Source organism: Oncorhynchus mykiss, chromosome 14 (assembly GCF_057628025.1).
Source record: "Oncorhynchus mykiss isolate SJ-2025 chromosome 14, ASM5762802v1, whole genome shotgun sequence".
Classification (NCBI taxonomy): domain Eukaryota; kingdom Metazoa; phylum Chordata; class Actinopteri; order Salmoniformes; family Salmonidae; genus Oncorhynchus; species Oncorhynchus mykiss.
In genome coordinates, this window is record NC_143035.1 from 10,566,662 (window position 1) to 10,585,793 (window position 19,132).

The 19,132-nt window shown below is 48.3% G+C and overlaps 1 long non-coding RNA gene across 1 annotated transcript in view; it reads right to left on the reverse strand.

The window, feature by feature from the left end:
* Positions 1-19,132, reverse strand: part of LOC110488761 (uncharacterized) — a 91,743-nt gene that overhangs the window by 47,555 nt on the left and 25,056 nt on the right. Inside the window, exon 2 of the long non-coding RNA XR_002468483.3 lies at positions 13,500-13,620. This is a non-coding gene — a long non-coding RNA (uncharacterized LOC110488761). The remainder of the gene's footprint in view (positions 1-13,499; positions 13,621-19,132) is intronic.

Here is a 19,132-nt window from a genome sequence, read left to right on the forward strand (position 1 = left end):
TCTAGCCGTCTCTCTCTATCAATCTCTCTCTGTTGTTCTCTAGCCGTCTCTCTCTATCGGTCTCCCTCTGTTGTTCTCTATCCATCTCTCTCTGTTGTTCTCTAGCCGTCTCTCTCTATCCGTCTCTCTCTGTTGTTCTCTATCCGTCTCTCTCTATCCGTCTCTCTCTGTTGTTCTCTATCCATCTCTCTCTGTTGTTCTCTAGCCGTCTCTCTCTAGCCGTCTCTCTCTAGCCGTCTCTCTCTCTGTTGTTCTCTAGCCGTGTCTCTCTTGCTGTCTCTCTCTGTCCGGCTCTCTCTGTCCGTCTCTCTCTGTCCGTCTTTCTCTGTTCTTCTCTAGCCGTGTCTCTCTAGCTGTCTCTCTCTAGCCGTCTCTCTATAGCCGTCTCTCTCTATCCGTCTTTCTCTTGCCGTCTCTCTCTAGCCGTCTCTCTCTTGCCGTCTCTCTCTATCCGTCTCTAGCCGTCTCTCTCTATCCGTCTCTCTCTGTTGTTCTCTATCCATCTCTCTCTGTTGTTCTCTAGCCGTCTCTCTCTAGCCGTCTCTCACTGTTGTTCTCTATCCGTCGCTCTCAGTTGTTCTGTAGCCATCTCTCTCTAGCCGTCTCTCTCTAGCCGTCTCTCTCTAGCCGTCTCTCTCTGTCCGTCTCTCTCTAGTCGTCTCACTCCAGCCGTCTCTCTCTGTCCGTCTCTCTCTGTCCGTCTCTCTCTGTCCGTCTCTCTCTGTCCGTCTTTCTCTGTTGTTCTCTAGCCGTGTCTCTGTAGCCGTCTCTCTCTATCCGTCTCTCTCTGTTGTTCTCTATACATCTCTCTCTGTTGTTCTCTAGCCGTCTCTCTCTAGCCGTCTCTCTCTAGCCGTCTCTCTATCCGTCTCTCTTTAGCCGTCTCTCTATCCGTCTCTCTCTAGCCGTCTCTCTCTATCCGTCTCTCTCTATCCGTCTCTCTATCCGTCTCTCTTTAGCCATCTCTCTCTATCCGTCTCTCTCTAGCCGTCTCTCTATCCGTCTCTCTCTAGCCGTCTCTCTATCCGTCTCTCTCTAGCCGTCTCTCTCTATCCGTCTCTCTTTAGCCGTCTCTCTATCCGTCTCTCTCTAGCCGTCTCTCTTTAGCCGTCTCTCTATCCGTCTCTCTCTAGCCGTCTCTCTTTAGCCGTCTCTCTATCCGTCTCTCTTTAGCCGTCTCTCTATCCGTCTCTCTCTAGCCGTCTCTCTCTAGCCGTCTCTCTCTATCCGTCTTTCTCTATCCGTCTCTCTTTAGCCGTCTCTCTATCCGTCTCTCTCTGTTGTTCTCTAGCCGTCTCTCTCTATCCATCTCTCTTTAGCCGTCTCTCTATCCGTCTCTCTCTATCCGTCTCTCTCTGTTGTTCTCTAGCCGTCTCTCTCTAGCTGTCTCTCTATCCGTCTCTCTTTAGCCGTCTCTCTCTATCCGTCTCTCTTTAGCCGTCTCTCTATCCGTCTCTCTTTAGCCGTCTCTCTATCCGTCTCTCTCTAGCCGTCTCTCTCTATCCGTCTCTCTTTAGCCGTCTCTCTATCCGTCTCTCTCTAGCCGTCTCTCTCTATCCGTCTCTCTCTAGCCGTCTCGCTATCCGTCTCTTTTTAGCCATCTCTCTTTAGCCGTCTCTCTATCCGTCTCTCTCTATCCGTCTCTCTCTGTTGTTCTCTAGCCTTCTCTCTCCGTTGTTCTCTAGCCCTCTCTCTCTGTTGTTCTCTAGCCATCTCTCTCTGTTGTTCTCTAGCCGTCTCTCTCTGTGTTTCTCTAGCCTTCTCTCTCTGTTGTTATCTATCCATCTCTCTCTAGACGTTTCTCTCTAGCTGTCTCTCTCTAGCCGTCTCTCTCTGTTGTTCTCTATCCGTCTGACTCTAGCCATCTCTCTCTAGCAGTCTCTCTCTAGCAGTCTCTGTTGTTCTCTAGCAGTTTCGCTCTGTTGCTCTCTATCCGTCTCTCTCTATCCGTCTCTCTCTAGCCTTCTCTCTCTAGCCTTCTCTCTCCAAACGTCTCTCTCTAGCAGTCTCTCTCTAGCCGCCTCTCTCAAGCTGTCTCTAGCCGTCTCTCTCTATCCGTCTCTCTCTGTTGTTCTCTATACATCTCTCTCTGTTGTTCTCTAGCCGTCTCTCTCTAGCCGTCTCTCTCTGTTGTTCTCTATCTGTCTCTCTCTGTTGTTCTCTATCCGTCTCTCTCTATCCGTCTCTCTCTGTCTTTCACTATCCGACTCTCTCTAGCCGTCTCTCTCTGTTGTTCTCTAGCCGTGTCTCTCTAGCTGTCTCTCTGTATCCGTCTCTCTCAGTTGTTCTCTAGCCGTCTCTCTCTATCCGTCACTCTCTAGCCGTCTCTCTCTAGCCGTCCCTCTCAAGCCGTCTCTCTCTAGCCGTCTCTCTCTAGCCGTCTCTCTCTAGCCGTCTCTCTCTGTTGTTCTCTATCCGTCTCTCTCTGTGGCTCTCTAGCCGTCTCTCTCTGTTGCTCTCTAGGCGTCTTTCTCTATCCGTCTCTCTCTGTTGTTCTCTATCCGTCTCTCTCTAGCCGTCTCTCTCTAGCCGTCTCTCTCTAGCCGTCTCTCTCTGTTGTTCTCTATCCGTCTCTCTCTAGCTGTCTCTTTCTAGCCGTCTCTCTCTATCCGTCTGTCTCTAGCAGTCTCTCTCTAGCAGTCTCTGTTGTTCTCTAGCAGTTTCGCTCTGTTGCTCTCTATCCGTCTCTCTCTATCCGTCTCTCTCTAGCCTTCTCTCTCTAGCCTTCTCTCTCCAAACGTCTCTCTCTAGCCGTCTCTCTCTAGCCGCCTCTCTCAAGCTGTCTCTAGCCGTCTCTCTCTATCCGTCTCTCTCTGTTGTTCTCTATACATCTCTCTCTGTTGTTCTCTAGCCGTCTCTCTCTAGCCGTCTCTCTCTGTTGTTCTCTATCTGTCTCTCTCTATCCGTCTCTCTCTGTTGTTCTCTATCCGTCACTCTCTATCCGTCTCTCTCTGTCTTTCACTATCCGACTCTCTCTAGCCGTCTCTCTCTGTTGTTCTCTAGCCGTGTCTCTCTAGCTGTCTCTCTGTATCCGTCTCTCTCAGTTGTTCTCTAGCCGTCTCTCTCTATCCGTCACTCTGTAGCCGTCTCTCTCTAGCCGTCCCTCTCAAGCCGTCTCTCTCTAGCCGTCTCTCTCTAGCCGTCTCTCTCTAGCCGTCTCTCTCTGTTGTTCTCTATCCGTCTCTCTCTGTGGCTCTCTAGCCGTCTCTCTCTGTTGCTCTCTAGGCGTCTTTCTCTATCCGTCTCTCTCTGTTGTTCTCTATCCGTCTCTCTCTAGCCGTCGCTCTCTAGCCGTCTCTCTCTAGCCGTCTCTCTCTGTTGTTCTCTATCCGTCTCTCTCTAGCTGTCTCTTTCTAGCCGTCTCTCTCTATCCGTCTGTCTCTAGCCGTCTCTCTCTAGCCGTCTTTCTCTATCCGTCTGTCTTTGTTGTTCTCTAGCCATCTCTCTCTATCCGTCTCTCTCTGTTGCTCTCTATCCGTCTCTCTGTTGCTCTCTAGCCGTCTCTCTCTGTTGCTTTCCAGCCGTCTCTCTCTATCCGTCTCTGTCTAGAAGTCTCTCTCTAGCCATCTCTCTCTATCCGTTTCTCTCTAGCCGTCATTGTCTAGCCGTCTCTCTCTAGCCGTCTTCTCTGTTGTTCTCTAGCCGTCTCTCTCTAGCCGTCTCTCTCTATCCGTCTCTCTCTGTTGTTCTCTAGCCGTCTCTCTCTGTTGTTCTCTAGCCGTCTCTCTCTATCCGTCTCTCTCTGTTGTTCTCTAGCCGTCTCACCCTAGCCGTCGCTCTCTATCCGTCTCTCTCTGTTGTTCTCTAGCCGTCTCTCTCTATCCGTCTCTCTCTATCCGTCTCTTTCTGTTGTTCTCTAGCCGTCTCTCTTTATCCGTCTCTCTCTATCCGTCTCTCTCTGTTGTTCTCTAGCCGTCTCTCTCTAGCTGTCTCTCTTTGTCCGTCTCTCTCTCTGTCCGTCTTTCTCTGTTCTTCTCTAGCCGTGTCTCTCTAGCCGTCTCTCTCTAGCCGTCTCTCTATAGCCGTCTCTCTATCCGTCTCTCTCTAGCCGTCTCTCTCTAGCCGTCTCTCTCTAGCCGCCTCTCTCTTGCCGTATCTCTCTATCCGTCTCTAGCCGTCTCTCTCTATCTGTCTCTCTCTGTTGTTCTCTAGCCGTCTCTCTCTAGCCGTCTCTCTCTGTTGTTCTCTAGCCGTCTCTCTCTATCCGTCTCTCTCTATCCGTCTCTCTCTGTTGTTCTCTAGCCGTGTCTCTCTAGCTGTCTCTCTCTATCCGTCTCTCTCTGTTGTTCTCTAGCCGTCTCGCTATAGCCGTCTCTCTCTGTCCGTCTCTCTCTAGTCGTCTCTCTCTAGCCGTCTCTCTGTCCGTCTCTCTCTGTCCGTCTCTCTCTGTCCGTCTTTCTCTGTTGTTCTCTAGCCGTGTCTCTCTAGCCGTATCTCTCTATCCATCTCCCTCTGTAGTTCTCTAGCCGTCTCTCTCTGTCCGTCTCTCTCTGTTGCTCTCTAGCCGTGTCTCTCTAGCCGTCTCTCTCTATCCATCTCTCTCTGTTGTTCTCTAGCCGTCTCTCTATAGCCGTCTCTCTCTATCCGTCTCTCTCTAGCGGTCTCTCTCTAGCCGTCCCTCTCAAGCCGTCTCTCTCTATCCGTCTGTCTCTATTCGTCTCTCTCTATCCGTCTCTCTCTGTTGTTCTCTATCCGTCTCTCTCTGTTGTTCTCTAGCCGTGTCTCTCTAGCTGTCTCTCTCTATCCGTCTCTCTCTGTTGTTCTCTAGCCGTCTCTCTATAGCCGTCTCTCTCTATCCGTCTCTCTCTAGCCGTCTCTCTCTAGCCGTCCCTCTCAAGCCGTCTCTCTCTAGCCGTCTCTCTCTAGCCGTCTCTCTCTAGCCGTCTCTCTCTTTTGTTCTCTATCCGTCTCTCTCTGTGGCTCTCTAGCCGTCTCTCTCTGTTGCTCTCTAGCCGTCTCTCTCTATCCGTCTCTCTCTGTTGTTCTCTATCCGTCTCTCTCTAGCCGTCTCTCTCTAGCCGTCTCTCTCTAGCCGTCTCTCTCTATCTGTCTCTCTCTGTTGTTCTCTATCCGTCTCGCTCTAGCTGTCTCTTTCTAGCCGTCTCTCTCTATCCGTCTGTCTCTAGCCGTCTCTCTCTAGCCGTCTTTCTCTATCCGTCTGTCTTTGTTGTTCTCTAGCCGTCTCTCTCTATCCGTCTCTCTCTGTTGCTCTCTATCCGTCTCTCTCTGTTGCTCTCTAGCCGTCTCTCTCTGTTGCTTTCCAGCCGTCTCTCTCTATCCGTCTCTGTCTAGCAGTCTCTCCCTAGCCATCTCTCTCTATCCGTCTCTCTCTGTCCGTCTCTCTCTGTTGTTCTCTATCCGTCTCTCTCTGTTGTTCTCTAGCCGTGTCTCTCTAGCTGTCTCTCTCTATCCGTCTCTCTCTGTTGTTCTCTAGCCGTCTCTCTATAGCCGTCTCTCTCTATCCGTCTCTCTCTAGCCGTCTCTCTCTAGCCGTCCCTCTCAAGCCGTCTCTCTCTATCCGTCTCTCTCTGTTGTTCTCTATCCGTCTCTCTCTAGCCGTCTCTCTCTAGCCGTCTCTCTCTAGCCGCCTCTCTCTGTTGTTCTCTAGCCGTCTCTCTATAGCCATCTCTCTCTATCCGTCTCTCTCTAGCCGTCTCTCTCTATCCGTCTCTCTCTGTTGTTCTCTAGCCGTCTCTCTCTGTTGTTCTCTAGCCGTCTCTCTCTATCCGTCTCTCTCTATCCGTCTCTCTCTGTTGTTCTCTAGCCGTCTCTCCCTAGCCGTCTCTCTCTATCCGTCTCTCTCTGTTGTTCTCTAGCCGTCTCTCTCTATCCGTCTCTCTCTATCCGTCTCTTTCTGTTGTTCTCTAGCCGTCTCTCTCTATCCGTCTCTCTCTATCCGTCTCTCTCTGTTGTTCTCTAGCCGTCTCTCTCTAGCCGTCTCTCTCTGTTGTTCTCTAGCCGTCTCTCTCTAGCCGTCTCTCTCACACGCAAACACACATGCACGCATGCAGTAATTCCTAGAGAGGATCTGTGTGTGATTCATATCTCTGAAAGTAAATTATATTATTTGAGTATCTCCTCTCTTTCTACGGTCAGGTAGAAAATGAGACCAGCTTCCCTCCTGGTTTCCCGTCATTGATTAATAAGATATGTCTGATAGCGGCAGATAAAAAAAGTGGTTTATTCAATTTCTAAAGTGCTAGTCTTTTTTCTGATGAGAATGAGAATGGAAGAGTAAGTGGCATAACTTTTACCAGATGGATACGGTGATTTGGTTTTAAATACAGAAAGTTTGTTTTTCCCATTTTGCCCTACATGTTGTTTTGGTGTCTTCCACGTGGGAGACAAATCTGCTGGATGTTTGTACATTGTGGAATGATTTTGCTGACTATGAGAACCCTAACTCCCTCCATACAGCACATACCATACAAAAATACACCCCCATCAGCTCTCTCTCTCTCTCTCTCTCTCTCTCTCTCTCTCTCTCTCTCTCTCTCTCTCTCTCTCGCTCTCGCTCTCGCTCTCGCTCTCGCTCTCTCTCTCTCTCTCTCTCTCTCTCTCTCTGGCCAGACATGAGGCCTGTCTAGAGCTGAGTGGTCACCTGGGCAACTGTGATGACATCAGGATTCCACGAGGCTCTAGACAATGGCTGTCCCCAGGCATAATTTATCCAGGGAGAGGGGGGTTGGTGTGTGTGTGTCAAATCAAATCATATCAAATATTATTTGTCACGTGCGCCGAATACAACAGGTGTAGACCTTACAGTGAAATGCTTACTTACAGCCCTTAACCAACAATGCAGTTTTAAGAAAATACCTCAAAAAAAGTAAGAGATAAGAATAACAAATAATTAAATAGCAGCAGTAAATAACAATAGCAGGGCTATATACAGGGGGTACCGGTACAGAGTCAATGTGCGAGGGGCACCGGTGTCGAGGTTATTGAGGTAATATGCACATGCAGTTAGAGTTATTAAAGTGACTATGCATAGATAATAACTGAGAGTAGTAGAAGTGTGTGTGGGGGGGTTCATGGGTAGCCATTTGATTAGCTGTTCAGGAGCCTTATGGTTTGGGGTTAGAAGCTGTTTAGAAGCCTCTTGGACCTGTGTGGAGGGCTACTAATCACAAGCCAAACAGACTCACTCAACCACTCACTCACTGATTCTTTCTCTGTCTCACAGATTCACACTCTCACGAACAGAAACCAACTCAATGGAGAGGCTCTGACTGCAGTGCTGGAGGTGAGGGAGGGCCAAGACAGCCTGAATGAAAGCTAGATGATGTTCTCCCTCACTTTATCATCCCTACCTATCTAATGCCACAGTCACAGAGTCTATCCGGTCTTCTCCTTGGGCATGACAGTAAGACATGCCATGGGTCAGTTTCTGATTGCTGCCGAGTACCTATGGGGCCCTCATGGATGTGACACAGGGTTGGGGAGTGAACTATATACTTACTATAGTAGGGTTGCAGTCACACCTGCTTTGATAAGACGGAATTGTAAATACAAATGACAGAAATGTCTCCCTTGTATCAGTCTCAGGGGCTGAGCGGTGGCGGAGGTGAGGTGTGAATGCTAACGCAGCTCCATCTGTGTGCCATCCAGAAAACAATCCATGCTAATGCCTCCACAGACAGGAGTCCAGTTAGCCCAATCAGCCAGGGGAATCATCTGGAGTGGCGAGGTGAGGGCTCCGGGAGCCAAGAGGCCCTGATTGCAGGTTGATTTACAGGCTGCATGGGGATAATGGCTGGGGAGGTCATGGCTCTGATGGAGAGGGCTCTGACTGCAGTGCTGGAGGTGAGGGAGGGCCAAGACAACCTGTATGTACTAGCTCTGGGCACAACACACACCTGTAGGAGTGGTGGTAGGGAAAGGATATGTGCTGTGGCGTTCCAGGGTTGACCCGACCAGTTCACTACTGCTATATGACCTATGCATGCCCCTGGGTTTGACCCTCTAGTTACATCACAAAAGACAAAGCAAAACAACCCAGCAAGCTACTTCCTAACCCGGCCGCAAACAACCAGTAAAAAGGGAATCTACTATTGGGCCCTACAGTGGGGTTTGTAAATAGACAGAAAAGAGTGAGGCTCGCAGCAATAAAGAAGGTTTTCAAATGGTAAGGAGGGAGGGGGGTTTCTATAGAGCATCCCTTTGATGTTCCTGAGTCCACCTTGCATCTGAGAGGGGAGAGGAAGGGCCCGACAAGGAAGAGTGGCCTCTTCAAAGTGGCCCTGTGGCCCTTTGTGGGTTTGGTGACCAGCCAAGGGGTGGGACAGGGGATATCCATGACTGGAGGCCATCTGAGGTTATCTCCATGGTAACACAAAGACGTGGATCTAACGCAGACATCTCACTGGCTGGCTGTCCCCACCGTCACTTTTGGAGAGACGGAGAGAGATCTAGTTGATTCCAAATAAGCCCATTGACGTAGGCCAGAGGGAGGTTACTAATAGAACTCTGGTTGGGGTGGATGATGGTATTAGGGTAGGGGTTTGGTGTTGTGTGTTTTAGAGTGGTCTCTTCTCTCAGGTATCTCTATGAAGGGTTGGTGAGGGTTACTGGTTGGTTTAGACAGATTCACAGACCCCTCTCTCTCTCTCCATCTCTCTCAAACACCACAGGGCCCTCAGCAATCAATCACATCCACATGGCTGTGTTGGGGGGAAGTTTTAAAAGGAAGATATAGAACAAGTTCCTCAATCTAACCTAGGGTCAGATGTCAGATTGGATCTCAGATGATGTTGAATGATCAGTTTATCAGTTACCTTTTTACTCCAGACTTACAGTATATGTTGAACGTGGGTGAACTGAGCAGCAAGTCATTGAGTCTATTTTAGGATGCCAGCAACACCTGCTAGCGAGACAAAATGCTCACTGGACAGTTTGATAAGGATTTAGGTCAATGGTGACTACTACGTGTTGTCTACGTATTTTAGCCCGTTTGAAGACATGATTCACGAATGTAAAAACAACAAAAAAAGAGTTTGCCGTTTCAGGTGTTGTATTTCCCCCTTCCACTCTCTTTCGGAACAAGTGGGCAACCTACCCAGGCAACACACAGCCTAGGAGGAGAGAGAGGGGTATAGAGGGGGTTGAGAGGGGTAGTAGGGCGTTTTGGGGGGGTGCATGGAGTTTCTGGGACTGAGTGGGTCTATTTAGCCCCCAGCATTACGCCCCTCACACCTCCTCCTTCTCCTCTACTAACCCTCTCCTCTCCTCCCCCTGGCTTTGTGCGCCCTGAGCCCACTCCTCCCCCTTTTGTCACCCTGCCATTCCGCTTTGGTTAGCACACACAATGGCCGCTCAGTGCTCAGCCTCCTGACACTGCATTCTGCCTGTGCACCGGGGTGCGGGCAAGGGGGGGGGGTCCTACGGGGGTGGAGGGGGGGGGGTTACAGCAACAGCACACCCCATGTGACTAAATGCCATCAATTACGCCGCCATAACCATCCAACTTCAGCCCTCATGCCCCATCACATTTCCACACAGATGGGCCATAAAACAAGTGCCATTAGGCCAGAGCATGGCACGGGGCACAACAAAAAGCTCAACTCAGCTAGCCAAACTAACAGGTGTCTCCTATGGCTGGCTATCTGCATGGGTTTGTGTTGTTGTTGTTGTTGTTATAGTCAGCTAGCTTCTCAGACAGAACATGTGCCCATTGCCTAGCTACCTGTGTGTTCCCCTCATCTTATCGCTATTGGGCACAGATCCCAAATGGAATTTTAAGGCCTGGCGAAAAAACATTTCTGTCTGAAAATTAATCCCCAACTTTCTCCCACTGAGTGTAAAATTGGGACAATTAAAATGGACTTTCGACATATTTATGAAATATGTCCCTTGATACATATTTATGAAATATGTCCCTTGTATAATGTTCCTGTGGTTTACCCCAATGATGTCATGTCAAGTTACACCACTGTTTCCGTATCACAAGCATTTGTTACATTGTGATTCAAATAAGTGTTTTTGGCATAATGTACCCCTTACCAACTATTCCCCTGTGTGATTATTTATATTGAATGTTGAATGTTGTAAATGATCATTTGAATAAAAGTTTGTGTGTGTGTGTGTGTGCGTGCGTGCGTGCGTGTGTGTGTGTGTGTGTAAAAAGGTCTAAGAGGGGTCCGTTTGAGTTTCAAAGCCCCTGCTTGTTCACCCATATTTCACACCATGGTGACGTCTTAAAGCCTAGCCAGGCCTGGTTGCTTCGCCATCTCTTTCACTTTCTGGGGTGAAAAGGGGAATAGGGAAGTGGGGGGGTGTTGAAATATATGCAAATAGACCCCAGAGGGGATACGAATTTTATGGGTCGAGAATTTAATTCAGCCAACCTGAATAATCAAATGTGGGAACAAAAAAAAACACCCGCCTTCCCACCCTCCAACTTCCAAACCCTCTACCTCCAGCTCCCACCCTCACCTCAGGCCCCATCTCCCTTCCCTCCTGCCAAGTTCCTCACATATGAGGAGCTCAGTACATCCAAACTCTCATTAGGATCTCCTTACTAGCCAGAAAGAGGGAAGGAAAGGGAGGCACGGGCGGCGAGGAGAGAGAGAGGGGTGGGGGCTGGTGTACAGGATCAGGCAGAACATGCGGCTCCTGATTACGACACCATTTTCTCAGCAGGCCGCCCAGCTTCATCCTGGGCCTGTGAATATGGAGTGCAGGCCCAGCCAATCGCCTCAGCGCTGCCTCTCGTTGCTGCTCGCCTAATGGCAGAATTAGGGCCGTTTAAAGTGATTTCGTCAGCCTTCGTGGTTTTTCTTTCGAAAAGAATTTTTTTTCCCTCCTTCTTCCAAATAGCTGTATTGTAGTGTGGGGGGTCTGGCGTGCATGGGGAGGGAGTGAAAAGTTCTCCATGACGGAACATTACAACAGTTGGGGAATAGACAGAGAGCAACGCTGCATATGATGATCAACGGGAATTTTATGACTTGATATGATTTACATGTGTTTAAGTTGTGAGGCTGAAATCCAAACACAGGGTTCAAGGTAATAAAACACAATGTACTGTAAATGAATAATGTGATTAATTAAACAACTGTGTTACCCTGTGAAAATCTGCTCAAAAATAAGGAATGTTTCAGTACTGTAAGGACCACGTCATACAAACCTGTCCTGGCAAAAAAGTATTTAGTCAGCCACCAATTGTGCAAGTTTTCCCACTTAAAAAGATGAGAGAGGCCTGTAATTTTCATCATAGGTACACTTCAACTATGACAGGCAAAATGAGAAAAGAAATTCCAGAATATCACATTGTAGGATTTTTTATGAATTTATTTGCAAATGATGGTGGAAAATAAGTATTTGGTCAATAACAAAAGTTTATCTCAATACTTTGTTATATACCCTTTGTTGGCAATGACAGAGGTCAAACGTTTTCTGTAAGTCTTCACAAGGTTTTCACACACTGTTTCTGGTATTTTGGCCCATTCCTCCATGCAGATCTCCTCTGAGCAGTGATGTTTTGGGGCTGTTGCTGGGCAACACAGACTTTCAACTCCCTCCAAAGATTTTCTATGGGGTTGAGATCTGGAGACTGGCTAGGCCACTCCAGGACCTTGAAATGCTTCTTACGAAGCCACTCCTTCGTTGCCCGGGCGGTGTGTTTGGGATCATTGTCATGCTGAAAGACCCAGCCACGTTTCATCTTCAATGCCCTTGCTGATGGTAGGCTTTGTTACTTTGGTCCCAGCTCTCTGCAGGTCATTCACTAGGTCCCCCCGTGTGGTTCTGGGATTTTTGCTCACCGTTCTTGTGATCATTTTGACCCCACGGGGTGAGATCTTGTGTGGAGCCCCAGATCGAGGGAGATTATCAGTGGTCTTGTATGTCTTCCATTTCCTAATAATTGCTCCCACAGTTGATTTCTTCAAACCAAGCTGCTTACCTATTGCAGATTCAGTCTTCCCAGCCTGGTGCAGGTCTACAATTTTGTTTCTGGTGTCCTTTAACAGCTCTTTGGTCTTGGCCATGGTGGAGTTTGGAGTGTGAATGTTTGAGGTTGTGGACAGGTGTCTTTTATACTGATAACAGGTTCAAACAGGTGCCATTAATACAGGTAACGAGTGGAGGACAGAGGAGCCTCTTAAAGAAGAAGTTACAGGTCTGTGAGAGCCAGAAATCTTGTTTTTTTTGTAGGAGACCAAATACTTATTTTTCACCATAATTTGCAAATAAATTCATTAAAAATCCTACATTAAAATCCTGGATTTTTTTTCTCATTTTGTCTGTTATAGTTGAAGTGTACCTATGATGACAATTACAGGCCTCTATCATCTTTTTAAGTGGGAGAACTTGCACAATTGGTGGCTGACTAAATACTTTTTTGCCCAACAGTATCTGATTAAGTTACTGTATTATTAGCTATAAGCTAAACAGACCTGAGCTGCAACACCAGATTGTATAGAGGACAGGCATGTTTAGGTTTAATCCATTGTTAGCAAGTCACTTCTTATAGATGAGTTAGAAAGACCTGCCATAAAAATACTGTAAACTCCTTCCCTCTCTGTCTAACTACATTACAGATAGTCTAAACAATGTGATATTACACTGTCCCATATCAAAAAGCAGCAGTTAGAAATGTCTTCCCCATGCTGTTTGACGGTGTCCCCCTCCAACCCTCAGAACACCCCAATCCTTCAGCTCTACGGCCTGGACACAAGTGCTGCAGGTGCATGGGAGAGAATGGAGAGGAGAGGGTTGAGGGAAGAGGAGAAAGGAGAAAGAGAGGGGTGAAGGGTGGGAAACAGAATGGTCAGAGGGGAGATGAGAGGAGAGGGAGCCCACCCCTACACCTCTTCCCTTCTCCTTTACCCTCTCCCTTTAACTCCTCCCCCCTCCTCCATACCTCCCTGCTGCCACACGTGACAGTGTGTGAGTGGTGCCGCCTGGCGCTACCAACCCTTCCTGGGCGCAGGGCGGGCAGGCATGGACAGGGGGAGGGCAGCCTATGTGGCAAGGAGCCCCTTTCTTCCCAGCCACCAGAGGATCAGTAATGACAGTGTGGCTGCAGCTGTGCACCTCACCACACTTCCAACACGAACTCCCCTACCCCTGGTCCCGCCTCACACACACCACTCAACAACCGTGAGCCCCCCTGGTCCTGCCTCACTCACACCACTCAACAACCGTGAGCCCCCCTGGTCCTGCCTCACACACACCACTCAACAACCGTCAGCCCTCCTGGTCCTGCCTCACACCCACCACTCAACAACCGTGAGCCCCCCCTAGTCCTGCCTCACACACACCACTCAACAACCGTGAGCCCTCCTGGTCCTGCCTCACACACACCACTCAACAACCGTGAGCCCCCCTGACCCCAGACCACCATGATAGGATCATTGTGTCATCAGAGTTAATTTCATCATAGGAGAGTAACTCCGTTTCTGAATTGTCAGGAATTTAGATGGCCATGACCCTAGCTATGGTTTGGGAGAAGTCCATCAAAGCCCATGTCAGAGCCTGAGTGGGCCTGTACAACCCACCTGTCAGGTAGTAGGGTACTCCAGGGTTGCTGCTGACCAGGAAAGGGTTTCTCTGGGTTGGGTGGAGGATTTCCTACGATTATCTTCAAACATACATCTCCAATGGGGTTGGCACGGCTACCTGTAAACAGATTACACGATATCCTGTTAATGTAGCAATAAACACAATGTTTCATGAAGAAGAAGAAAGGATGTATGCACAAAGGCTAGACGCCGTTGCCAAGTCCACAACCTCAAAAGAGTACTAGGTCGAGGTAGACAGAAACGCCACAGTTCATATGTGACAGAAGTCTTTCAGGACAGCATCTATCCTCTGCTAGCTTCCCTCACATCCACTCACCATCAAAGCCTCATCTGCAGCACTACGTATAAGCTGATATGGTGATAATGAAGGAAGGCCTTTTGCCTCTGGGGGAAGGAAAGTTGTATGAGTCACAAACACTTAGACAGTATGGAGCCACAGAGGAGGGAGGAGTAACTGGAAAGGGTACAAACAAGATATTTCGTTTTGGTAAAGGATAACAGAGGTGGCTTACATGCTGACGACACCGCCCGCGTTGCAAGCGCGAGCCTTGCAAAATAAATGTACATGTAAATGTTATTCAATCATTTCATCCAAACTGCTCGTGCGCGTCTGCGTGCCAGGCGCTAAAATAGAACTTGGTTCTATTTTTGATGTTTTGATGCGCTGCAAGTCCCGTCTCTCCCATCTCCTCATTGGTTTTCAGGAGCATATACCCACGTGGGTGATTGAAAGATGAACTGAGGTCCACACTCCGGTCCAGTTGGTGGTAATGCAACTTAAAGTTAGTTGGAAACCACCATATAAAGTCCACAGAAGAAGAAGACTGCGAGAGATTACTAGAAACTAACTAGGTTTCCCCTTTTATCTGTGGATTAATTGTCGGAGTAGAGAACACATGATTTTGTTCTAGAACGATCCATAAAAAAAAAGACAATGCATGCATTCCATGTAGAAAACAACCCAATGTTTATATCCCAGGACAAATGAGCTGGCAACAACAAGCTAGCTAGCTAAATGTCCATGAATGTTTCATGTGTTTCAACCTGTCCCCAAATGAATATAGTTGGTTCAGAGTTTGTTTTGATATTTCAACCTGCGTGTCTTGATCGCGTCTGGCGTGGATGGACAAAATCAACATGCTCGCGTGCCCGGTGTAGTCAGCATGTTAATTACATCTGCAAGTCAGGAACTCTGCCAGAAAAATGGTATTAGTCACCTGTATTCCCCGTCACAACACACACACACACACACACACACACACACACACACACACACACACACACACACACACACACACACACACACACACACACACACACACACACACACACACACACACACACACACACACACACACACACCTGTCCTATGTCACTGGAGCCTCTCCCAGTGCAGAGGAGAACACACCCAGAAGGACCGGAATAACAGGCCACTACAGCTGCAGTACATTGGAAACTTGAGACGAGGTGGCACCGCACAGAGCAGATGTGTTAAAAAGCCCTCGCTAACATCTCTTTATCTCCGTCTATAATCTTCGTCCATTTCACTATCATCAACTTCTCCTCCTCCACAGCTACTGTTTACAGGTCTGACAAGTCTGGCGGGAATGGCGTCTAGACTGGCGAAAGTGGACTTTTTTTCAAAGGAAAGTCCTCGGCTGAACACAGAGGAGTTATGCAAGCTAGGAGGAAAGCGAGGATAGAGGGATTCCAATTTACATGACAACTTAGGAAAAATGCCTTTTTTAATACTCATTCAGCCCCTAAATCACTCCACTCCCCCGCTCTTTCTCTTCTTTAGCCTGGGCTATTAAATCACCATCTTGACCCCTGATCTAGGGCCTAGGCCATAAAGAGCCCTCCGCGGGTCATAGGCCTGGAGTGTAGCGTTTGAATATGAAATGTTTGGCCTCCGTTGGGTATGGTAACAGCCCCATGCTCTGAGACTACTGAGACATGGGCTGGTCCCCAGGAGAGAGGGTTTCCCGCAGATCAGATCAGCTCAGTAGCCCTGGGGCACAGGCACTCTCCCTCTGTCATCCCTTATCTATCTCTTTCTCCCCCCCCTCGCTCAGTAGTGGATTTACTTGGACTTGAGAGAGAGGAAGGGAGAGAAGGGTGGGGAGCGGGAAGAGAGCGAGGGAGAGGAGAAAGGGAGGGGGGCATTTGAATAAGAAACTAGAGGCGATTGGTGTTAGCATGACAAAGGAGCCCGCCATCTCCCCTGATTGGTGTCACAGCTCAGGCACTAAAGCCATGCAGGCCCCCTGGGAGGCCCCCTGGGTGGGGTGAGATGGGGAGCACTGGCATGTTTATGCGTCTGAGGTGTGATATTGGGGAGGACAAGCTTCAGGTTAAACTTGATGAACTGTGCACAGCTCCTAAATAGAGAGAAGAGTGAGCATTTCTTGAAGAACCAAAAAGTTAAATACAGGCTGCCAAAACTTTTATAAGGAAGAAAAAACAGCCTCCTACTTAACAGATTTTTTCCCCATTACTTTTTTCCTAAAATGGAAATAAAGCAGACTACACTTCACCGCTTTGACAGGTGAGGCCTCCAGGCCAAGCCCACATTAACACACTCATGGCAGCTTTGAAGAAAGAGGAACCAAGGAAGGTGATAGGAAGATCTAATGCACTATAAACACTCCAGAGTGGCTGAGCTGCGCTTTGGCTTTCCTTATCTTCTGTCTTGTACTCTCCATCTTCCTTCATGTTTCTTGTCTCCTGCTTGTCACCTGTGGGCCCTCGGCCCTGGATGTCCATAGCAGGCCTCCCTTCAAGTCCCTGCTGCATGCTAATGCCCCCTGAGGTGTGAAGTGCAGATTGGCCCTTGGTGGGTGACGGCCTCTGGGCTCCAACCGGGCTGTCAGCTACTGTGTAGGTTTTACCTACTGCAGGTGGAACCCTGACACCACAGGGACCCTGTCCTCCAATGGGTCTACCATACCTTTGTCTCAGAACTAATGACCAGGGACAGGAGTTTTTCCTGATCTCAAATGACCTTGCCTGGGGAAAAAACTCTGGACCCTAGTCATTGCCTAAAGCTATGGCCCAGAGTTTTTCTGGTTACATCGTATAGTCAAGAAAAACTCATGGCCCCACTTATGACCATGACAAGGACAGTACATAGATAAGTGAAGAGGGATCATACAAGATAGCAACCCTGTGGTGCAGGGGGATTTCACAGCTCAATAACTTGAGCCTATTTACTTACAATCTATATTATTATCCGCCCTCATGAGACTGGCTGTATGCATATTGTAACCAAGATGGAGGAGATGGACAGGGCTCTAGTGCAGATGAACTGAACCAGCATCGGGAGAGACACTCGCCTAATGACACGGTCCTAGAAACAAGTGAGAGAAGACAAAAGGGAGTAGGTGGAGAGAAGGAGAGAGGTCACAGCTCCCTCCAGACAAAGCCTGGGCCGAATGAGGCTCATCTGGGTAGCACTGCCTGACTCTCCAGGACACATCTTCGTTCGGGAAAGAGAGAGCACTGACTAACTCACCATGGCAACTAATCAATAGGTGACAGAGTCAGTCAGAACTGAGCCGCGGCTGAGCTTGTCCCACCTCCCCCCACGTTCCCAGGGTAACCAACGCTCCCCTCCTCCGTAGGACAGGGCAGGAGGGGACCCCCATAAACCCCTCACAGATCAGGGAGGGAACTTTATCCCCCACTGCACAGGAGTTAGTGTGGTGTTTGTGGAGGGGGTCTATGTGTGATGTATGTGTGTATATATATATATATGTGTGTGGGTTGTGTGTGGGGGGGGCTTTGTATGTGTATGGGTTGTATGGGGGGGATTTGAGTGTGTGTGTGTGTGTGTGTGTGTGTGTGGGAGGGTGTTGAATGGAGGGGCGGCATGGGTATTGAGTTTGAGACAGGTTACAGCCAGGAGCTTAATGAACACAGATCGTGACAATATGAATACGATCAGGAGCCATCTGATGGGTCTAAGGCACCGCGCGCCAATTGTGTCTGTCAATCTGTGTTCCTTCTCACTGTCCCCCAACCACCACTAATCAATATCTGTGGCCTAGATGAGAGGCCTAATCTGCCCCTTGCGTCGCCCCCTACCTCCATCAACCCCGGCGCCCCAATGGCTGCATTGTAACTGTATCGTCCCTATAGAATCCCGTAATCAGATCGCTGTCACTGGACATATCGCATATGTACCTCGGGCCTAGCGCACACACACACACACACACACACACACACACACACACACACGGCCCCGTTTTCTAGGCTCTCAAGACGGGGTCAACTAGGGTCCGAGTAAATACTACTGCTCTTTGCGAATTAGGTGAAATCATGGTACATGCTCCAGTGTTCGTAGACAGTGTGAAATAGGACATAGTAGGTCACGCACAATAGGTCTGGTCAAAAAGAGTATGACATTGTTGCCGCCCATAGCATTGAATAAAAGGGAAGCCAACAAGCATTTGGCATCCCTTGATAAAAAATATTAAATAATAGCCAATCAGTGTTTAACTTAACTGAGCTTAACTGAGTGAGCTCAACTGTGAATGGTCCTGGCGCACCAACAAAAAAGTGTCAAGAGATGCCAGTTTGGATATGGATTCACACAATCACATCACAAGCCAAACGTCATTGACAGAAACAACTTCAATTCTTGTATCTTGTTGTGTTGTTATCCTCCGGTTGGCGGGCTAACTAGCTAAAATTGGCTCTTTCCTGGATGAGAGATAGGGATTTGCACTTGTGGTTTTACTTAATTCTCTGTACCGGCCAATGACTATAATGGCGATTCTGATCCAACCATTAAATTCATACATTGTGCCCCTGACCTGAGAGGACCGAAGTTCAATATGTAGCTAGTTGTAATCGGCCAACGTTAACAAGCTGACTATTTGTTGCCCAAGAAAGGAAGCTAGGCTAGCGAGCAAGCATTTTAGCCAGGTAGCCTAAGACCACAACTAAAAGTGTGTACTGTATGACAGAGTGATAGACCGTTTTGGCAACATGAAAGAGAGGAGGATGGCATTGGGGTTTTTCTACAAGTAGGGTGAGTCAACATGTATTTTTCTACTTAACCCCCCCCCCCCACACACACACACACACACACAGAAATCAGTACCTTGGACAGCCACATGATATTTAGTTTAGGTCTATTGGACTCTATTTGGTATCTTTTAGTTGTCACTGTATTAGACTAAGCAGAGGTGATTTGATGACGTTGAAATGTTGAAGTTGAAATGGTGCTGGAATAGTGGAGGCAGCTCCTGTTTCAAGGCAACTTGCGGTTCTAAATCAATAGCTGTTTAGTGGTCCGAAAATGTCAGAAACATTAACGCGATTGACCATGTCGTAGGTCATGTAACGGTTTGTTACATGCAATGTGCTTCCTGGAATCCACCGGACAGATGTTGCTTTCCGGTTTTGTGGTGAAACAAAGGTGTGGTTAAATTTATTCTGCCACTGTGTTCTTATTTTCTCTGCCTTAGGCCTATATATCAGAGTGGCAAGGCATATGAACTAACCGGCTATAGAGCAAACATCGCAATTATTATTATTACACATGGGTTGTAATATGGCATTTTTTTCCTGACTTCCTCAGTGATTTTACCAACTCACCACTA